Genomic DNA, 17,316 nt, shown 5'->3' with positions numbered 1-17,316 from the left:
TATTAAGTACAAAACAAAAAAAGAAAAAAGGAAATGTTTAAATGATGTCACAGAAAAAAAATGACTGAATTACTACTAGTTTAAAATTAATATATACATTTGAGCTTGGGGGATTAATAATCAGTAAATCACAGAATTTATAAGACCCAGTATCATTATTTTCTATTCTTTGTCTCACTGTTCATTTTTCTTATTTTCTTGTTAATATATTTGTCTATTTGTACTTACTAATGGAAACATTTTGAAAATTTCAAGCAAAAACAGAATAGTCTCGTATAAGTGTACCAGATAGGTGATAACACTCAGGATTCAACTATATATGAGTGAAATTATATCTTAAAAGCACTTGTCACTCTCTCTCTTCATGCCAAATCCAGGGGCAAAGGGAAATGATACTAGTAAGCAGGGAAAGGCAGGGGTAACTACTCTACCATGTCTCATCTGCCTCCTGACTCTCTGCTCTTGTGAGTCCCTTCTACCAATACTGAGTTTTTCCAGGAACCTTTATTTTGGGGAAGGGCCTCAAATCTGCTATACTTCATTAGTTTTAGCCACCATACTTCCACCTGGGTACCTACTCCTCCTCTTTTCAGCTCCCTTTTTATTCCTGGTTTTCTCCCACTAGAATTTAAGCTTCCCCCCGCCACTTCGAATGTGTATCCCCAGTGCTTTCTTAGCACACTATTAGTAAACACTTCAATAAACGCTTGTAGACTGACTTTCTCTCTCCCTGACCACATGATCCCAAGAAACAGGTTTTGGTGATCTAGTCTGTTTTGTTTGTCCTTTTCCTTTGTCCTAGGTACTGAGAATACAGTCCCCAACCTGGTATCTTGAACCATGGGGATCCTGTGAGCCCAGGATTATAGGCAGGATGTTGCTGCCAGTCAAGATCCCCATAATTTGGGGGGTGGGGGAAGAGGGAGAGTCACAGCACATAAAGCTTGGAACTTGGTAGGACTGATGCTATGAAGGCCTGAGTTAAGCTGTGAACCTAATCTCTACTCCCCCCTCCCCAGAGACTGAGGTAGTGTAGAAGGATTACACCCCTACATTTGAGGGCCAATGTTTGTATGTTTGCTCTTGTTTTAGCTTTGAAGTAAACATTCCTTTGTAAAAGTTAAACTAAAATAAAAGCACTTGCTTATTATATAAATTAATATCATTATCCAAATGCTTCATAGACTTACCAGTACATGATATTCTTGTAATTATAGTAACTCTATTCAAATAACTGTAATACAGAATATAAGTGTGAAAGAGGAGTACCAAGTGCTACAAGAGTTCAAAGAAGGGGAAAATCACTCACTTCTCTAAGGGACAGGGAAGACATATAAGAGGAATTGCAGGAGGTTTTAAATAGCAGACAGCATCTGAATTGTGTCTTTAAAGATGGATAGAATATTTAAGCCAGTGCTGTACCAGCTTAAAAAAATAGTGCTGGATCTAGAATCAGAAAAACTTACATTCAAACTCTAGCTCTGGTACTTATTAACTGGGTGACCCTGAGAATGTTGTCTTACTTCTTTTGGTCTCAATTTCCTCACATGTAAAACAAAGGGGTTGAACTAAATGTCCTTTCGATGAAGATCAATCCAGTCCTCTCATTTCAGATGAACTGATGCTCAAGTTTCCTTCCATTGTAATAGTGAAGAAAGTGCTTTGGAAACTGCAATATAAATTACTGACACTATTACTGTTATTCTAACTCCTCTGAGTCACTATTTGAAGTTAGGCATATTAACACACAACCATCAAACTGAATAATGATCTGATTCATTAATCATTCTTATTGACATTTTCTGTACCATCCCCTAAATTAACCATTTCTTTTTCATACTAAAGGCCCTGTTTGTGCTATTTATCCCTTGAGCCTAACACAGTGTTCTTCATACAGTGAGTTCTCGCAACACATGTGTTGAGTTAAATGAAGTAACATCTTACTAGCATACTTTAAGTACACCTAGTTCCCTGTTCAAAGCCACATACTAAATCCTTGCAATATTACTCAAAAGCAAACAGTAAGCATTTTAACATTCAGACCTCATTTCTGTATACTGACTCACATATTTCTAGTTGCTTCTATAGCTAAATAATCTAATTATTTCCTTCCAGTGATTTCCTCAAATTTATATACTTATTCTGATAGCAATCTTTTAAACTTTTTTATTACTGCAAAATAAGGACATAAGAAGCAATATATGTTTCTACTAACATTCACTATAGCTTGCTTTTATAGACTTGGTATGCTTACAGATGCCAATAAAAAGATCAAAACAATTCTTTTAAGCCATTATTCACTCTAGGTAGCGCAGTGAATAGTGTCCAGATTGGAATAATGAAGTCTCATCTTCCTAAGTTCAAATCTGGCCTCAGACACTTTACTAGCTATGTGACCATGGGTTTTGCCTCACTTTCCTCATCTGCAAAATGAGCTAGAGAAGGAAAGGGGAAACCACTCCAGTATCTTTGCCAAGAAACCCCAGATAGGATCATGGGAGAGTTGGTCACAACTGAAAAATGATTAAACAAAAAACAAAAGACTCACCTTACTTAATTTTACCTCTATTGCCTTGATTTTTCCGGATATTATTTTTTGTTTTTAAAGATTTAAAAAAAACTGAAACACAAAAGTTAAGTTTTGGTGGTTATTTTGGAGGGGTTTTGGGGGTCTGGATCTATGATTTCATTAGGAGGTAGGACTCTCAGTATGGAAACTAGACCTAGTTCTGAATCCTATGTCTGATATCTGTGTGACCTTGGGCAAGTCACTTCATATATCTGAGACTCAAACTCCTCATCTATAAAAGGAGGGAGTTGGTTAGATGACCTCCCTTCCGGCTCTAAATCTTGTGATTTTATAACTACAAAGACAAAAAATTCCTGCACTTCTGGGAAATTCACATACATAAATAAGATATGGCAATTTAAGGATACAGAGAGCAACAACCGGAGAAACGAAAGAAGGCTAAGGAGGAGGTGGCACCAGGGCTGAACACAGGTGGAATACAAGGAATCCTAGATGCCAAAATGAGTAAGGAGTACATTCCAAGGATGGGGGGCTGGGGGAGAGGGGGATGGCCAGTGAGAATGCATGGGGGAAGGAGATACAATGGCCCAACTTGTCTTAAAGACATAAAACTGTTAGCAGAGAGTAAAACAAACTTCCAAGTCACTGCTTTCAGATTTTACTGAACTATTCCCACTAAGCCATCCCAAGTAGACCTTCAGATACCTCACAGCTCTAAAATGCTAAGGTTTACCAAATTGGGATATGGCATCACAGGGACTTTCTTTTGTATTACCTAAGGTAATTAAAGTCTAACTATAATTTTCAAGTCAATTTTTGACCACTTAACAGTCTACTAAATATTGTCACACAAGACAAACAATATTCTATTATAGAAATTTCATAATGGAAAGTAGGTAAGTCTAGCAAGCAACCTTCCCAAGAGTAGTTTACATTCTCTCCCTCTCCTCTCTCATGATATAAAACAGTCCCTCCACTAGGTTCACATTCATACTTACGGACTAAAAATGGACAATATCCCATAAGAGGTAACACTTGAGTAAGGAATAGTAGGACGCATCCCAACTGGAATAGCAGGTTCCTTTTCCGTTCTACCTCTCCAAAGGAGAAAAGAGACGTTCTACTCAGCTACTTTGGAGACTGCTATGCCTTTTCCACTAGCTAAAAAGCATGTGAGCACTGAGCCTCTCTGCTCTGCAAATAACCTTCTATGGCAACAAAGTCCATTGTCTTCCTAGCCAGTGGGAAAAAAGAACTCATCCATACATTAAAATGAAGCAGCTTTGTTTCCTCACCTAATACCTGGCTCAACATTCACAAAGAAACAATGATCAATGATATGACTGATAGGTCAGGTCTGTTCATGGAAGGGGCAGAACTTAGTCAGGAACTGAAGTTAGGACACAAATTATCAAGGAGAAATTAAGGGACAAGAGGTAGGCAAAGATAAGAAAGAGTGACTAATGTTTATATTACTTGTTAAATATCATTTTTTTTTAATTCCTGGGGAGAGGCTTATAAGAGAGGGCACCACTAAAAACATAGTTTATTTCAAAGTCCATATAAACAGCAGCCATTTGTGAGTCCCATCATAGTTTATCTTCAAAAACAGCTAATTCAGTGAAAATACACCATTCTATGACTCTCAGAATCAACAACAATTCATTAATTTTGCCTTTATTCTTCTAAATGAATATTATTCTGTCTAGCTCTTTAAATATCTTCTTGGTGGTTAAAGTAAATAGCACTAATCCTATAAATTAATTTCAATGGTACTGTCATTTTATTATAGCAGCATGTTCTAGTCACAAATTCCAAATAAAATTCCAATTATTTAAGTTGTTCTTTACATCTCCTCTCAGATCCTTAATAGCTGTCTGATTCCACTGGGCACATCATCATTTATAGACTATTTAACCTGTCTCAGTCTCAGTTTCCTCATCTGTGAATGGAGATAATGATAACAACTACATTATTGTGAGATCAAACGAGATAACATATGCAAAGCACTTTCCAAACTTTAGAGTGCTATAGAAATGCTAGCTATAAACATAGTCAAGTCGTTAAAAATTTATTAAGTGTCTACCATGTCAGGTACCAGGCTGAGGATACAAAGAAAGTCAAAAGAGATACACTTTAAGGACTATTTTGTAACCGTACTATAAAGATACTCAGTGTGGTTTGTCAGTGTCCTCTAAACAGTGTCCAGTGTCCAGTGTCAGTGACCTCTAAACAATTTAGGCATTTTGTAGTTATTTTGAATGGAACTTCCCTTTTCATCCCTCCTGGATTCATATACAGAGATGCTATTGATGTTTGTGGGCTTATTTTATAACTGCTACTTTACTGAAGCTATTGTCTCAATTAGCTCCTTTGCTAATTCTCCAGGATTCTTTAACTTAGCCAACAAGTCATGAGTAAATAGGGATAGTTTTCTCCATTCTTCGTCTATTTTTACACCTTTGATTTCTCTGTCTTGTCATATTACTATTCCTAGCATTTCTAGAATGATGTCAAATAATACCAGGTAAAGAAGGCAACCTTACTTTACCACTGAATCGACTGGGAAAGCTTCTAATGTTTCTCCAATGAATATAACAGTAGCTTTTGGGTTTAGATACACTTTGTCATATTTTTAAAAAAATCCTACTCACCCTATATGTTACAGAGTTTTTAGCATAAATTAACACGATCATTTGTGAAAGACTTTTTCCTCTTTTAATGATATGATCCTGAATCCAGAGAAGAAAAATGGGTTACTGTTTCAGTGAAGAATTTGGGGGTGATTAAAAGCACTATCCAATTTTCCAAATGTAATCCAGCCAATTCTTTGTCAATTAAATTCTAGGCTTAATTCATTATTCATCTACAATGTCTATTGTCTACACACACACACACACACACACACACACACCCCTCTAGAAATACAAAGACAAAAAATGAAGCAGTCCCTTGCCCTCAAGGAGCTTACATTCCATAAAGGAAGGTAACATTTACAAATATGAATGTATTCAAAATAAATACATGGTAATGAGGAAAGCAGAAGTCATTAGCAGGGAGGAAGATCAGGTAAGCTTCATTTAAGAGATGCTTAAGCTCAGCTTTGAAGGAAATCAGGGATTCTAAGAGACAGAATTAAGAAAAAAAAGCATTCCAAGCAGGGGAAAAAAGGTAAAAGAAACTAGCAAAGTCAGAGAAACACAGTGTCTTGTGTAAGAAACAGTAAGAAGACAAGTTTGGCTTAACCACAGAGTACATGAAATAGAGTAATATGTAAGGCTTGAAAGGCAAGCCACAAGTAGGGAAAGTGCTACTCTGAACCTACAGTAATTGTGACCCACAAAAGGAGACTGGTTGATGAAGTAAAAGCAGTAAGAACCTTGCAACATGCAACCATGATAGTCAAGGAGGGAAATAACTAAACGTAGTCAGACACATCTATAACTCAAAAAGCTCAAAGAAATAATAGACATGAGTGCTCTTAACTCCACTCCAGACTTACCTCTAGTGCATCCTTCTTCAAGAGATCCTTCCTGAGTCTCTCATTTGTTAGTGTACCTCCCCAAATCATCATGTGGGGATAATTTTTGGTATACTGGAAATATTGTATTTACTTCTCTGTGAACAAATTTCATGCTCCTGTTAGTAAAGTGCTTGGCACACAGTAAGCACTTAACAAATGCTTATTAACTATTGATTATTTGACAGTCAACTGTTTACTGTTTGAAAGTATCCCTGACAGCATGAAAGGTCCTTGAAAGCAAAAACTGTTTCACTACTGTCTTTGGACAGTATTTGTCACATAGTAGGCACTTAATGCTTATTAAGTGATTTGACTGAATGAGACCCAGAGATTTTAAGTTGACTTCTCCAGAGTGACTAAGCCTACTATGTTTTGAGCCTAGGTCTTCTGATTTTCTAGTCCAGTACTATTTCTACTAACCCACAATCAATGATAAAGAAATAACATAATGCCTAAATAGAGCTATTTTTATCACAAACTATGCTTTTTCTAAGCAAGAGTTTTTCTAAAAGATGAACCCATAAAAACAATTTACTTTAAATAAAGCAAGTTCTACTCATACCTCATCATGGCATAAAGGTGACCCTATTTTGGTGAAGGCTATCCATAAGCTCTGAAGTTTACACAATTCTAAAAAGATTTTAAGCATGGTCTTAGCAACAAACTATGTCTGCTTTTCACGAGCCTAAATACAAAGGGAACTCTCACCAGCAAGCCAGTCACTTAGTAACACATTATTTGGCCATAGCAATCCAAAAAAACAAAGAAAAATACAAAATGACCCACAGTGCTATTGCCCTCACTTCCACTTCTGAGGCTACAGAAACAGAGGTAAGCAGAGGGGAACAAAAGGTACTAACAATCACAGGTTTTTAACCAATTATAAACATTAACTTAATTGCTGGTTCTCTAAATGCATGATCTTTGTCCAGGACCCAATGAGTTATATTACTGAAGGAACTGAATCATATCAATATTAACAATCTCACTATAAATGAAACCATAACAAAATGAAGTTGATGCTAATAGAAGGATGACTCACTGGTTTCCCCGGGGAAAAGCAAATATAGGAATTATCAGAGTTGGTTTTATTGTGCATCCAAAGGCAATAGGAAACAATTCCATGGACCACCTGATCACTTCCTATCATGGAACCCTTGAAAAGAAGTTTCAAAAAGATAACCATGAAGATAATTTCAGTTTATGCAACAACATTTGCAGTAGAGGATGAGGAGGTAGAAAAATTCTACAAAGAACTCAGTAAGACTCTCCAAATTAAATCAATCTATACTTTAATACTCAATGACTTCAATAAAAAGGCTACCACCTAAGTTCAGGCCCTCATTACCTCTCACCTAGATTCTTGCAATAGTCTCCTGAAGGATCTCTCGGCCAAAGTAATTTTCTTTAAGCACAGAGCAAGTGACTTCACTACTCAATCAACGCCAGTGGCTTCCTGTTGCTTTTAGAATCAAATATAAATATGTTTATATTCCTATATATGCTTTTAAATCCCTATACAACATGGCCCTAACCTATTTTTCCAGCCTCAATGGGCATTACTCTCCCTCCCACACTCTAATTCAGCCAAACCAGCCTTCTCTCTCCTCATACAAAACACTCCATCTCCTGTCTCATCTGCCTTTGTAATGGTTATCCTACATGCCTAGACAGCATTCCCTCCTTAGCCCCACCTCATAGAAGTCCCTCCGTTCCTTTAAGATGAAGATAAAACACTATCCTTCTGCATGAAGCCTTTCCTGATGCCCCCTCCCTTTTAAACCCTTTTGTATTTAACTACTTTGTATATATCTGTATTTATTAACTTTCTATTTATGCTGTATATATTTACATACGTAATTGTGCCCTCTATTAGAATTTAAGTTTCTTGAGTAGGGATTGTTTCATTCTTTTTACTTGTATCTCTAGCACTTAGCCTAGTACACAGTAGGTGCTTAATAAATACTTGGCGATTGAAAGAGGGGGGAAAGTTTACAGAAAGTTCACTGAGACTCAACTAAACCTGTTCACCTTCAAAACATTCAAACTTGAAACTGGAGGGTAATAGCCCAAACATGAAAAAAAAGTATAAATTTCTACTATTTTCTCCACCAGTGACAGTGACAAGGACATCCTTGATATGTATTTGAGAAGAAAACATAGCTTTCAGAAAAAGATCACTTACTCAAAGGTATAGTGACTAAAGATCCCAATGAACTTATTTGTTGACTATATTTTTTAAAACATTGCTTAGGTAGATTTCAAAGGATTCTTATAAGGAGTCTCCCATCTATTAAAATCATATAATGAGAGATAACTTTAATAATCCTCTGATTAATAAAAAGCAATGCTTGCCTAGATGTCTGCCACTGTCATGGATAATGTCCAACACACAGCTGAAAAAAAAGTCAAGTCTTTCAACTCCTTCTGTTTACAAATGATATTATGCTAATTTCATCAAGTTCTAAAACACTTCGGAGCCTCCAAAATGAGTTCAATAACCATCAAAGATTTCAGTATAGCCATCTACACAAGAAAAGACAAATGGATGAAAAATGTCTCTTCTCTAGCCTGAGCAACTAGCCCCTAAAAAGTGTGCGTGGGTGTGTGTGTAGACACTGTAGATGAATAATGAATTAGGCCTGGAATTAAATTGACAAAGAACAGGCTGGATTACATTTGGAAAACTGAATAGTGCTTTTAATCATCCCAAAATTTTTCACTGAAACAGTAACCCATCTTTTTAACATCAATAGTCTATGGTGATGCTATATAGCTCCACTTACAGAGTACCAGCTTTCCAAAGATTTAAATCAGAGGTCATCAGAAGGTCAATGGAGAGGTGCTTAGTGGGCATGAATAGGCTGCAGAATAATACCAAGAAAGAATGACATGGGTGAAGTGGTGTAAAGGATATCGTTAGATATCCTTTTCATGACTGAAAAAGAGTTTGGTTAGCCATGCTGTGAGAACAAAAGATAATTGATGGATAGCCCATGTGCTTTAGTGATATCTCTGCAGAATGTGAAAAGGTCTAAAACAGGGGTTCTTAACCTTTTTTGTGTCATAAACCTCTTTGGCAGCCTGATGAAATCTATGTACCCCTACTCAGAATAATGTTTTAAAATGCATAATATACAAACGATTGCAAAAGAAACCAATTATACTGGAATAGAGTTATGAATTTTTTAAAATCAAGTTTATAGCCCCTAGATTAAGAACGCCTAGTCTAGAAAAAAGCCCCCAGTATACTGAATGCAGGCCCCTATGGAGGACTCATGGGAAGACAAGAAAAAGATTCACACAGAATATAAAGGCCTGGATAGGATAAATCAGAGATCTACTAAAGTTGTAAATACAAAACTGCTTTATGATACAAAAAGACAAAAGAAATAACCCATGAAGGAAGTTAAATAAAGATTCTGAAACTGATGGTTATCAAAACCAGAGTCAAGAGGATACAATATAAGCTCCTCAGGGCAGAGATAATTTCAAGCAATCAATATACATTCATTAAGCAGCTATGTGCCAGGCACCATGCTAAGCACTGGGCATATAAAAAAGAAAAATAATTCCTGCCCATGAGCTTACAGTCTATCAAAGGAAACAAAGTATACATATTTGAGTAAATACATACAAGGTAAATACACAGTAATTTGTGGGGTGATGGAGACTAAGCCTGGAGAGGGAAATCGGGAAAGGCTTTCTACTTGTAGAAGGTAATACTTGAGTTGAAGGCACAAGGCATCCTGAGGCAGAGATAAGGAGGCAGAACATTCATTTTTGTCTGTTTCCTCAGCACCTAGTTAGCTTATCTAGCTTTACACACAGTAGGCACTTTCTAAAATTCATTCAATTGAATTACCGGCAAGTGGAAGAACACATTAAAGATGAAAAAGGGGAACTTTTAGCTATAAACTTTTAGGCTCTTCTGTAGAAAATGGATCCAACCCTTATCCCTTATAATACAAAACAATAATGATTCATAGGCATTAGCACATATTAAAAAAAACCTGGACCTGAAGCTAAGAAAAAATAAGTAAATTGTGATAATTAATAACCCGCTGACCAGTAAAGAGGGACCCATATGTAGAACTGACATGTCCAATGGAGAGAGTAGTATTATCATCCTGTGGCCTCTGAGACAAAATGAATTCCACTGAGACTGTTAGACATCATCTACATCTGCTAATTTATGTGGAAACAAATGAAACAACCAGTATAGCCTTTTATAGTATTTGTAGTGATCATGAAGTCCTGGACAGTAAAACTAAAGGTGTTCTGGGTACAGGTGCTATTTTCAAGTATTCTTCCAATTAAAAGTTGTAACTCTTGAAGAAAAAGGAGGATCAGAGGATCACAGACTTAGCCAGAATGCTAGAAAGATGGTTAAGACCATGAAAGCTGAGTATGTGCCAATTTGATTAGGAGGCTATAAACTGAAAAAACAAAGAGAAAAGAAGGCAGCACAAAAGGTACAGCAAGGTATGAAAGAAAGTAGTAGAGAATATATTCAAAAACTCAAAGGACTAAACTACTGACAAGAACAGGATCAATACATCCTTACAAACCAATGTATAATAATCAAAATAAATTTATTATTTTAACAAATAGAAGGGATAAAGACTTCTCAAACATCTGGTGGGACAGAGCTTATAGAAAGACCATAATATAAATATTTTATACAAAAGAAACAGATCTAAGGCGCAAGAGTAGCACTACATATCAAAGATACACACACACACACACACACACAGAAATCCACAACCTGAGAAGGGAAGCATATGCATGAAGATAAAAGGAGTGGAAAAAACAAGTGTTATTATTGGAGTATATCATAGGCTGTCTTGCACAGATGGAAGACATGGATAATACTTCCCAAATATAGATTACAAAACTAGCAGAAAAGTAAAGTTACATGGTTATGGATATCTTCAATTATCCTGACACCTGCTAGAAGTCTCATTCCAGAGTCTGGAGATATCTGATAAATTCCTAAGATACCTTGTCAACAATCTTCTTTCTCAGAACATAGAGAACACAAGTAGGGGAAGTGATACTCTGAATCTACAGTAATTTGTACATACACAATGACCATGACAATCTATGACCAACAAGGAGGAACTGGTTGGTGAAATAAAAGTAATAAGAACCTAGCAACAGGTGACCATGAAAATCAAGGAAGGAAATGCTGGACATAGTCACACATGTCTAAGACCTTAAGAAGTTCAAAGAAATGACAGTCATGAACTCTCAGAAGAACCTAGAACTAAAAAGAACAAGAAAAAATGGAAGAGCATGTATCTAACCAAAGTGTGCCAGAAATCTGTGACAATGGTGTTGGGAAGGCTAGTTTCATCAAAAATTTTCTTCACAACTGTCTGAAGGAGAGAGAATGAACTAAGGCTTATGAAAAATACTCAGTCACTCAGAAAAGTAACTTCAAATTCATCCTTCAACTCTTCCTTCTCCCTCACCTCCTCCCCATATCCAATACATTGCCAAGTCTTCAGATAATACAAAGCTGTAAGGGAGAGGTAAAAAAGACCTTTCAAACTGGAACAGTTTGAAACAGTAAAAAATGAAAACCAATAAAAATAAACGTAAAGTCCTGCAACAAAATTTTCAAAACTCAATCTCAGAGGGCACAAAATGGCAGAGACTTAGCTTAACATCAGTTCATGTGAAAATTATCAATGGTATATTAATTTACTGCTTATGAATCCTCAGTAGCATGTGATATAACCAAAAAGGCTAAAGTACTCTTAGGCTATATTAGTAAAAGTCTCGCTGAACACTATAAAAATCAGACCAATCTTCAATGTGTTGAATTCTGGGCACTACATCTTTAGGGAACTGACAAACTAAATCAAGTCCATGAAAGAGTGACCACGACAGCAAGTTTATATGAAATAATGTCATAGGAGGAATGTCTTTTTTTTTTAAACTGGGAATGTTTAACCTAGAGGCCTACAGTAAACATGATAATAGGTTTCAAATATTTAAAGGGCTGCCATATGTATGGATTAAATAATCTGTGTGGCTACAGAAGACACAACTACAGAGGAGTAGTAAATTCTACAGAGGATAATAAATACTACAGAGGAGTAGTAGATTTCAGCTCAGTGTAACAATCAGAGCTGTCCAAAAACAGAACAGAAAGAGTTACCTCACAAGTTCTCTGTCACCAGGTATATGAAAACAGAACTTAGTTATGAAAACAGAACATGGTTATGGAGACTTATCATAGAGTTGGGGGGGGCACCTGGAGGGCTTACTATAAATCCTGGTAGACATTTAACTGTATGACTATTTAAAAGAACCCCTCCCACTCTAAGAATCTATGAGTGTAGAAGCAGTATTCTGTGGGTTCTGTCCCAAATAAGTAGTATACTGACAGTAACAGAGCTTTCTCCTCTTCCTATCCCTTTATTTTTTGTTTTTTGTTTTGGTTTTTGGTTAAGACTTGTCACTTAGTAAATGTAGGGAACTCCCTTTGAGGAAACTGCCTCTATCAAAGCCAAGAGGAAAATGTTCTACAATTTAGTCTTAAAGAATTACCTGCGGCTGAGGTACTGAGAGGTTAAGTGATTTGCCCAGGTTCTCAAAGCCAGTCAATCAACTTCTGACAGAGATTGATTATGGTACATGAAGAAAAGTTTACAGAATTCCAAACAACCATTTTTCAAAAGCACAATACAATGGGCAGCTAGGTGGTGTAATGAGTAAAGGACTGGCTCTGGAGTCAGGAGGACCTGAGTTCAAATGTGACCTCAGACACCTGACACACTTACTAGCAACGTCACCTTGGGCAAGTCACTTAACCCCAACTGCCTTGCCTTCCCCTCTCCAAAAACAAAGCAAAAAAACCAGTACAACAGTACTGACCTTGCAATGTCTAACAGAGGTAATTTTCAAATTTGTTTTAGATACACCTCATTCCATTATTCTACAAATAGTCAAAAATATTAAATGTCTACTAGGTACAAAGCAATGTACTGACCTTACTATGCTAAGCATTTAATCAGCGATTATTATATGTGATTAAAAATATACTGGAGAATTAAAGTGTTCACCATACATACATATATACACAAGTATGCATACATACATGTACATATACATGTATGCATGTGCGCATGCAAGCACACTCTGGAGAAACAATCTGGTTACCCTAACAGATAAAGGGTGGGCCTTGGAGTCAGGAAGACCTGTGCTAAATTCCAGCTTTTGACAGCTACTGGATATCTGATCATGTGTAAGCCTCAGTGCCCACCAGGCAATTCTATCAAACTCTAAATTTCAGAAAAATTGTTGATCTTTATTAGTATAGATAGTTTCCACACCAGAAAGTTCCCCAGAGATAAAATCACAAGTCCAGACCAAAAGAGTATTGTTATTTCTAAGAATGATCTAACATAGTAGGAAGTGGTAACCTATAGCAAAAGATAATTCTTTGGTGGTAGAGGAGAGGTAGGGAATGGCAATGGATTCATAATTATATAATGTTATAAAATATATTAAGTACAGTCCCTAAAATCCTTCCCCTAAGATAGATAGTGTAAGTATTATGCCAATTTTACAGATAATGACATTGAGGCACAGAAAGGTTAACTGACTAAACACAACTAATAAGATTCAGGAAATCAGGATTCAAATTGTGGTCTTCTGACTCCAAATCTAGAGCTCTTTTTCTTAAGTGCCCCTTTGGGCACTTGAAATTCATCTGTCCCAAAGAAAAAATTAATATCATTCAAATAAGACCATGTGAGCACTTGTAGGGAGACTTATAGTTAATTCCATACACCACGCTAACAACACCTAACTTCTAACACCTAACAAACTGACCTTTAAGCTCAAGTTTCAAAAAAGATCCCTCAATACAGATAGGTAGGCCATTTGTGAGGCTGCATAAAATCTCTAACTTTTCCCCTAAAATGAACACTAATAATTTTTAAAAGTGGCATGTACTCAACAAGCCATCAATATTCTATGCCCTAGTGATGAGGCCTTAATAAAAACCTTAATTTTGCTAGCTTTACTTGTCAAAAAAAAAAAAAAAGATCACTTCCCTACCTGTGAGAACCAGCAAAAGAGGAAGACAAGTTTGTCCTCTGACTAGATTGTAATCAGTTTAGTTTTATCTCTAGGTAAAAGTTGAGGAATAGTGTACCATCTTGCTTTCCTTAGTCCTCAAAAAGTAAAAGTATTGCTTCCATGAAGTGCTATTAGACTTATACGCACCTATTCATTGAAAGTGATCTGGAACGTCTTATTTACACAAATGAAAGCTCAACACAAGGAAAAGAGAGTTATCTCCATTCTCTCATCTAAGTTTCTCTTCATTTCAAGCTTGTCTTGAGTATATTTGGGAATGGGCCTAGCAGTTCCCTTCAAACTACCCCATCTTCCTCTCTCACGGCCTGCCCCCCTACTCTTTTGTCTTAAAGGTTCTCAGTCTTTTCTATGCTAGGCCTAACCTTTAAACTGCCTCCCACATCCCGAAGCCCAGAACTCTTTCAGACACACAGATGTCTGCCTCTGTCCTAGGATTTACTTTTAACTTTCCTTTCTGGAAGCACATCAGGGCTCGTGTTTACCGGGCCGGGATGGGATGGGATGGGATGGGGGGGGGGGATAGGGTGGAAAGGGGAAGGCGGGGAAGGGGAGGAGATAGAATGGGATGGGTGGGAAGGGAGGGGAAGGGAGACCCTTGGCCTAGGGGGAGAAAGTATGGGGGAGGGGGAAGCCAAGCCAGGGCATCTTCCCCAGCCTGCCTCGCGGGCAACTAGGGCCGGCTGGGCGACGAGCGGGGGAGGGGTGCCCGCCCGCGCTCCTAGCCGGGCCCTTAACTCCTCGGGCGAGAGACCGTATGAGGGGCGGCGCGGGAGCAGCTGCAGTCCTCGTAGTCGGTCCCCGCCCCCCCCCCCCCACTGCCCGAGCCCTGCGGGCACGCGCGAACACACACACGCACGCACACTCGCACGCACACACACACACACAAAGCGGCCCGGCGCGGGCCGATCCGGCCAGGCCCGGGGGAGGAGCAGCAGGGCCGTTGGCGGCGGTCCCCGGGCCAGGGCTAAGCCAGAAGAGGCCGCGCCGCGCCCCGCCCCCGCCTCGCTTAGCCGCCAACGGCCCCGCGGCCCCCGCCCGCCCGTGGTCCCTCCGCCCGTCCTTTCCTCCCTCCCTCCCTCCCTCACTCACCCACCTCAGAATCCGCGGCGGCCATGGCCCGGGTGCCCCGACTGTGGCCCCGCCCCCGTCCCGCCTCGCGCACACAGGCCCCGCCCCCACGGCGCCCCGCCTCTGGTCCATAAGACCCGCCCTCACGCTGCCACACGCACACTGAGACCCCGCCCCTCTCCGCAACCGTTCGTCCCCGCTAGGACTGAGGAAATGAAGGAAGCCGACCTCTGCCGGCGAGCCGACGTGCGCGTGCGCATTGACCGTGCCTGTCATGGCGGCGCCCTAACCCTCTTTTCCGCACAGCTGGAGTGCCACGTGACTTCGCCGCACGCCAAAACCAAGTGCGTCAACGGCGCTAGAGGGAACCTGGGTGGTTCGGAATGGAGTGGAGTTAAGGTTACGAACGCTCTCTCCCAGCTCCGGGCAGTGCGGGCGCTCAAGCTAGCGAGTGAAAAGTTAACAAACGCTTGTTTACTGACTCCCCCATGAAACTGTTTTCACAGCGGGGAACGAAAGAGTAGGCATGGAGCGCGTCGTGACGCATCCTGGACCTAGATCCTCAGCTTTTCTCGGTCCCCAAGCTGTGCAAGTAACCCCCGGGAGAGCCCATACCCGAAGTTCCAGGAAGGGGAGGTCCACGATCACAAATCCACTCCACACGTACGCTCTCAGCTAGTTAGTCAGGTAACGATGGTCACCCCCATTGTACTGATGGGAAAACTGAGGCCCTAACTGGGTCTCGCCAAAAGCCAGGGAATAAGGGTGGAGTCATAACTCTCCTCCTGGACTCCGCCCCACAAACACCACCTCGTGCTTCCCTCCTTCCGGCCCGCAGAGTCTCGGAGAAGTCGCTGGGTCGCCCCCTGCCGCCTCCCTTCGCCCCAGCGGGTAATCGGACCGCACCGCGGCTCCCAGCCGCCCTCTGCAGATGAAAGGCGGGATGGTGTAGTTCCTATCTGCATCCCCAGCGCCCCTCGCTGGATTCGGGACGTAGCCCGCTGCCGCTCCTCGCTCAGTGAATGAATGAATGAATGAATGGATGAAATTCTCGCCCCGCCAACTCCACCTTTTTGCAGCCGCCTGTCGGTGACTCCGAAACTTCCCCTCCTTAGTCAGTGCCCTCTGCTGCCCTCCCCCGGTGACAGCCGAGCCGCCACCTCCGTCCGCGGCACCTCTGTCTAAGCCCCGGAGCCCCCTCCTGGTCAAAGTACTAGCGCCAGTAAACAACCTCGCTTCTTCGTTCGGGCTCGGGCGAATGCTTCGTTGTCCCCTGGCCACTGTGGTCCGTCCTGGAGGGCGGAGGGAGAGGAGCCGAGCTCAGCCCACACTCCTAGTGAGCCATGTAGAGGAAGGGACAGGCTGGGCGTTATTAGTGCATCAGACAAAGCGGGGCGGGGGCTGAGGATCACCGAGCAAAGGGAGCATCATCTTCCATAAGGGTGGAAGATCCGGGAAGGAGTCATGGAAGAGGCGGCATTCGTGCGGGTCCGTGAAGCATTGACAGCGTGCCTGGCATGTTTGTGTTATGTATGGGGGTGTATGGATGAAGTACGTTTGAGTAGCTTTAAGTCTGGATGTTGAACTGAGGGTAGGAAGGTAGGGGTATACAGCCGGAGAGGGGCCGAGGTGTGATCGGCGAACAGTTCAAGGCGTGTATATGGAAAAGAGCCCTGAGGAGAGGGAGGAAGAGAGCTTGGTTTTGTTGTTTTGTTTTGGGTTGTGTGTGTGTGCGCGCGTGTGCGCCTGCGTGTGTTTTAAGGCTTTAATCACTACGCCCACTCAAGTTTTTCTGATCCTCAGGATTTCTACCCTGAGCAAGGCTAAGATCTGGGTTAGGGTTTCCCTGAGGCTCCAGGAGAGTCCCGGGTTCCCAGCCCCACTCATGCGAAAGTTCCTAGCCGAAGGTCCGGCTGAGAGGGCCTGCGGTCCATTCCCACAGTGAAACCCTACAGTGGTGGCCATGTCAGTCCGCACTGTTTCCGTGTTAGCCATGGTGTGGGACCCGTTGGAGTCCATGTTGGAGCTGCATGCAGACTCCATGCTGCTGGGAGGGTCCCGGGCCTGGAGTGCTGGC

At 40.6% G+C, this 17,316-nt stretch overlaps 1 protein-coding gene across 5 annotated transcripts in view; it reads right to left on the bottom strand.

Annotated features, from left to right (window-relative positions):
* The window catches only part of EHMT1 (euchromatic histone lysine methyltransferase 1), a 304,570-nt gene extending 289,201 nt beyond the window's left edge, over positions 1-15,369 (bottom strand). For 2 of the 5 annotated variants that reach the window (XM_036749450.1, XM_036749453.1), the window contains exon 1: positions 15,265-15,311. The gene's annotated coding sequence lies outside the window, so the exon portion shown is untranslated. Of the gene's footprint in view, positions 1-15,264 lie in introns of all 5 variants that reach the window. The other 3 variants (XM_036749452.1, XM_036749451.1, XM_036749454.1) reach the window with 3 other exon arrangements.
* Positions 15,370-17,316: the final 1,947 nt, after the last annotated feature.

This window comes from Trichosurus vulpecula, chromosome 3, assembly GCF_011100635.1.
Source record: "Trichosurus vulpecula isolate mTriVul1 chromosome 3, mTriVul1.pri, whole genome shotgun sequence".
In the NCBI taxonomy this organism is placed as follows: domain Eukaryota; kingdom Metazoa; phylum Chordata; class Mammalia; order Diprotodontia; family Phalangeridae; genus Trichosurus; species Trichosurus vulpecula.
The sequence above is the reverse complement of the archived record's forward strand: the minus strand, read 5'-3'. Positions and strand labels throughout refer to the sequence as shown.